Raw genomic sequence first — 6,136 nt, forward strand, 5'->3', positions numbered from 1 at the left:
CCTCTTAACTTAGGTCTTTGTGACATTATAAACAGATTAGATGGAAAACAAACGTTATGGTAGGACCTACGAATTTTTTAACAGTGAAAATCATTATCTCCGCTACTATGTGTGGTGTGGTCCATATGACCTTTGGATATGATTCAGTTTTTGGCTAATGCTCTAAAATGATCTCTAAAAATAGATGAACGGTGTAGATATAAAAAATTCATCACTGTAGGGCTATGTAACTTTGATCTTGTTTGAACTGTTGGTACAACTTGGAGCTCCAGGAGCGTCGGTGCTCGTCTTCGCACGACACGACCTACAGTAGATATATAGCTGGTCTGTGGTACGCTTCCATGTTTTTATGCATCCAGATGGGTGCCCGACAGTGAAGACATTATCAGCGTTGCAATCTATAATAATGTAGCACAATTACATTACAATAAATAAAATTTTCTAATAGAGAATAAAAGCCTATGTCTCCGGTTAGAATAAGTCAAAATTGTCCCATCCCAACTCATATACTAACTAGGGCCTTGTGGACCATTCAAGTTCCAACTGGTACTTAGTGGGTTTCAGTCCAAAATTTAAATCCATTGGTGGGTCTAAGTTCAAAAGTTCAACTCAAGATATCCATGGTTCAAGTTTTAAATCATCTTAAAATCATCTTGACGCGACCCAACTAGACCCTGCCATTTCAACATGGTTCAAACTAAAATGAGCCCAACTCCAACTCAAACCCAAACCCAGTTTAGACCCGGAGAAAATTAATTAATTAAGCATACAATAGTCCTCTCGATAAAATCATCATGACTAAGTTAATTAATTTTAATGGATCCAATTTAAATCATGCTAAAATAAACCTAAGCTAAAACCAAACACAATCTAACCAAAAATAAATAAAATACTAAGCATGTGACGTTTTTCTCTCCAGGTAGTTTACAGTGCTACCCATCCACTTCACGTGAAAAGTCAATTGCAATTTCGCTATAACCTAATCAACCCATGCAAGAACCATGTGATGAGATCTGACCTATTAAATAAATGAATCAATTATTTTTTATTTAGACCTTATCAAATTTTTAATGGGTTAGCTTTAGTTTTAAATTTTTGATTCAATTCTTAAATGAGTTAGGTTGTAACCCCCTCAAGTCAACCACACTATCCCAACTCATTCCCTCCCATAATACCAACCAGAGAATCTACTTGATGTTGGGATTTTTACCTACAGAATCACACAGATCTAGATCTAGGGTAGTAATCCAATGACACCAAGCATACATAAGAGAATATAAATTTAATGTGGAAAACCCTTTCGGGAAAAAATAACGGCACAAAGCGATAGATCTCCACTATGAAAATAGAAATTACAAAGTGAGAGGACTTATCCGATTCGAACAACCTCGAATCTCACATTTGCTACACCCTTTGATAACCTTAGAACCCTTTAGAATACCTTCAGGAAGCCTTAAAATACTTCAGAATAGCCCTAGAGACCCCTATTTATAATTTAGAAAATTTCACTTTCGCACCCTTGCGAAAATCGCTTCAGATTTCCGCAATTCGCACAAAATCCGGACTCGAATCTGCGTAACCTCAACTGGTCTAGGGACCCCCTCGATCGGTCGAGCCATCCCCTTGACTGGTCGAGTGGTCCGGACACCAAAAATCATAAGACGCTGGACTTTGAGTCGAGCAATCCTCGACTAGTCGAAATGTCCACTCGACCGGCCGAAAAACCCAAAACCCTTTTAAATTGAAGGCTTCTGACAACACTCGGTTGCTTACACAAGCCACAGTCCAATACCCGTCTAGATTTATTAGGAACCCCTGACTTTTAAGCATTTAGCTAAAAAATTCATATCATAATGTATTTGTTTATCCACATTGTCCACTTTTTTTAATAGGTCATGTTAAGGTACAAGCCCAAAAAGAAGACAACTTTAATGAAGAAATGGAATAGACTTTGCAGATAAATAAATACATTAAGACAGAACCGGTCATACATTAAAAAAATCCAAATGGGGTCAGACGCAGTCCGCTTCCCCCGTCATCATCAATGGGAAAAAAGTACGCAGGGTTAGGAGATGGTCAGAGGAATTTGCCAGCGAATTTTGAACCTAATCCATCTTACATTTCGGTCCAAGTGTTTTCAAAATAAAAGTGAAAAGGAATCCATCTGTGTCTTCTTTTTGTTTTTTCCTCGGTAGAGGAACTAATTTGGTAGTCCAAATGACCACCTGTTATTGTGGTTCTACAGTATAAAGTTTTTATTATACGATTTCATGGTTCCATAATCCAGAACGTTGATATGGTGCATCCCACTGTGGATTCAATACGTTCTGAGAATTTCCTTGATGAAACAATCTTAGCCCTTCGATTTGTATCATGAAGATAGAGGGCTAACAAGAGATCTACAGCAACGGCCCGCTTTCAACTGAAAGAGGTCGCAGTCAGTGCGATCTTTAGGGAAGAATTTCTGGAATGTGGATGAGGTTGGGTTGCCGACACCAACCCTCGGTGGCCTGTTGATGTGTTGGGTGCTGTTTGGCCCAACATAATAGATTTCTTTTACATCCAAGCCGTCCATCAGCTTTTACAGCTCATTTTGGCACTTGAACTCAAAAATAAAGCAGATCCTAGACTCAAGTGGACCACGCCACAAGAAACAGTAAGTACAATGACACTCACCGTTGAAACCTTTCTAGGGCCCAGTGATGCTTATTTGTCATCTAACCTATTGATGAGGTGTCTTAGGCCTGGATGATGAATGAAGAGAAGACCAAAATATCGGAAATGGATTGGCTACTCCCCCTAATGGTCGGTGCTATGTGGACCGCACCATGATATATGTGTTTCATCCATGCCATCCATCTATATTTCTAGATTATTTTAGTTTATGATACCAAAAAATTAGAGGAATATAAATTTCAGATGGACCACACCATAGGAAAACAATAGCAATTAGATATCGATCATTAAAATCATCCTAAGGCCCACCGTGCTGTTTATTTGTCATCCAATATGTTGACTGGGTCATAAAGACCCAGATGAAGGTAAGAAAATAAAGATCAACTTGAACCGAAACTTTTATGGGCCCCAAAAAGTTTTTAATGGTCGACGTTCATTTGACACCATTTCCTGTAACGTAGTACAATTGAGATCGGAATGTACCTCATTTTTTGTCTCATACCATAAAATGATCTAGAAAAATAGATAACTGGCATGAATAAAACACATATATCATGGTGAGGCCCATAGAGCACCAACCATTAGCCATTGGATGGTGTCAGGGAGAGTGGCCAATCCGTTCCTGTAAATATCAGCCTGATCCGAAACTTTTGTTGCCCCGGTAAGTTTTTAATGGTGGGCATTCAATCACTATTATTTTTTCCTGTGGTGTGGCCCATTAAAGCTTTGGATCCGCATCATTTGTTGATTTATCCCTAAAATGACCTGAAAAATGGATGGACAGCATGGATATAAAACAAGAGTCATGCTCCCCTGCGCACCTATGCACGTGTGCACCTTTGCACACGTGCCATGGGTGTCTAATCTGAACGGTCCATGTGATGCGGAATCTCATGAAACCCCATGTGGCAAATTTTCACCCCTATCTAAAATTATGGTGGGCCGTAGCAAAGAGAAATGCAAATCAAGGGAGAAAATTGTTTTCATTTTCCATGGCCCATCAAAGTTTTAGATCAAAGTAAAACTTGGGTCTGGGGGGTTTCACGAGGTGCTGCTTCACGTGAACGGTTCAGATTTTGGATCCACATCACGTATAATGGGTTCTCAAAAAAGTTCGCACGTAGTACGTACGAACTGGTTCGCAGGTTCGCGTTTCCGTATAAAACAAATACATCACATTGGGCCCACAGCGGCTAACACATTAACACACCACTGCCGGGGTCGGTGTTGGCAACACCACCCGATCAGCGTTCGAATATTTTAGGCATGGTCCGTTACTTTGGGAAACAACGCACCAATGGGAGTGGATTAGGTGCAGCCCTGACCGTGGGCCACCTTGATGTATTTATTGTATGGATTAAAAAATAATGCAGATTCAAATTTAAGGTGAACCATGTCATAAGAAGCAGTGGTGATCGAAAACCAGCCGTTAAAAACTCGTTAGGACCCACCAATGTTTATTTGCCATCCAGCCCATTGACATCGTTAAAGACTAAAGGAAAAAACAAATATCTATTTAATCCAAAACTTTTATTAACTTTTCTTACCCTTAAAAATTTTTAATGTAAAATCAACACTATTTCCTATGGTGTGTTCCACCTGATATTTGGATCTACTTCATTTTTTAGCTCCTATCCTAAATTAAACTGGAAAAATGGATGGACAGGATGGATAAACAATACATAGATCAAGGTTAGCCCACAATCAGGGCCACGCCATGTTGAGTGAGTCGTCCACCGCACCTAGTTCGCTCTCCGTACCAATTGTCTAGATTAGCAACCATAGCCCTACCTATAGAATTAACTAAGACACGAATTGCTTCCGTTTGGGGCTTCATAGGGCCGTTATATATATATATATATATAAAAGGCAAATCGGAGGCTGGAGTGGACCACACGGTAAACGGATTGGCTACTCCCCTGCCACCAGCCAATGGCTCGTGGTCGGTGCTCCGTGAGCCCCACTATAATGTAAGTGTTTCATCCAGGCCCTTCATCTATTTTTCGAGATCATTTCAGGCTATGAGACCAAAAATGAGATATATCACGACCTCAATTGGATCACATTACAGGAAACAGTGTTGAATGAACGTCGGCCATTAAAAACTTTTTGGGGCCATAAAAGTATTGGATCAAGCTTATTTTCGCTTTTTCCCTTCTTTTGGGTCTGTATGACCTAATCAACCGATTGGATGTCAAATAGATAGTACATTTGGGCCTTGGGAGGATTTTGATGGTGGATATCCAATCACTATTGTTTTCCTATGGTGTGGTCCACCTGAGATTCATATACCTCTCATTTATTGTACAAAGCCTTGAAATGATTTGTAAAAATGGATAAACATAGCGGATGAAAGACGTACATCATGGTAGGGCCCACAGAGCACCGACAGTTAGCCACCTGGCTGGTGTGGCAGGGGAGTAGCCAATCCGTTTCCTTCACTCCACAGTGATAATGACACAACCGCTGAAACCTGTCCTGGGCTGGCTGTGATTTTTACTAGCCATCCAATCTTTACATAAGGTAAAACAAATATCAGCTTCATTAAAGACTTTTGTGGCCACTAAGAAGCTTCCAACGGTTTGCAATTAATCTTAACTGTTTTTCATGGTGTGGCCCACTTGAGCCTTGGATTTCCATCTTTTTTGTGTTAAAATGCAAGTACAGCGGAACGAGGATTTCACGAGAAAGCCTTCCACACTAAGTCTCTCCACGATGATTCTGGTTGGGAACCATTGATATGTTTGTGAGAAATCTAACTCATTCATCCATTTTTCAAGCCTATTTTAAGACATATGACAAAAAATGAGGAAGATTCAAAACTCAAGTGGGCCATCACAAGATGAAACAGTGGGAAAGGGATACCTATAGTTAAAAACTTCCTAGACTGCACCTTTATGTTTTCTATTCCATCCAAACCGTTTATAATGTCATTTCAACTGAGATGAAGTGAAAACTTCTAAAAAACTTTTGCAGCCATATGAATTTTTCAGCGGTGGCCACTAAATCCCCACTCTTTCTTCTCGTGTGGCCCATTTAAGGCTTGTTACATTTTATTTTTTGGCTGCGTGTCCTAAAATGAGGCTTAAAAACGGATGGACGGAGTAGATTTCTTCAAAACTTGACAGTAGCCCCAAACACAATCCTTGCACAGTAAATTCTTGCAAAAGGCTTTCCTAGGGAATCCGCATCCCAAGGGAAGGATGGAATCGGCGTCCAAACAAGAACCGCGTGTGACTTGACGGGCAATGACGTAGTTCGAGGATGTATAAAACCCCTTGAGCCTAATCCGGCCTTAAAGAAAGAGAAATGTTCTTGTACGCTGGCGTCTTCGCATGGAATACCAGGACGGTAACAAAGGAGGACCATGATTCAAGAATCCAGTCCGTTGGTATTTTTCATCTCACCATGGATGGAGAGTTCCCTAAAATTCTACGGGTAGAACAATCTTAGCCTTTTG

Source organism: Magnolia sinica, chromosome 19 (genome assembly GCF_029962835.1).
Source record: "Magnolia sinica isolate HGM2019 chromosome 19, MsV1, whole genome shotgun sequence".
Lineage (NCBI taxonomy): Eukaryota > Viridiplantae > Streptophyta > Magnoliopsida > Magnoliales > Magnoliaceae > Magnolia > Magnolia sinica.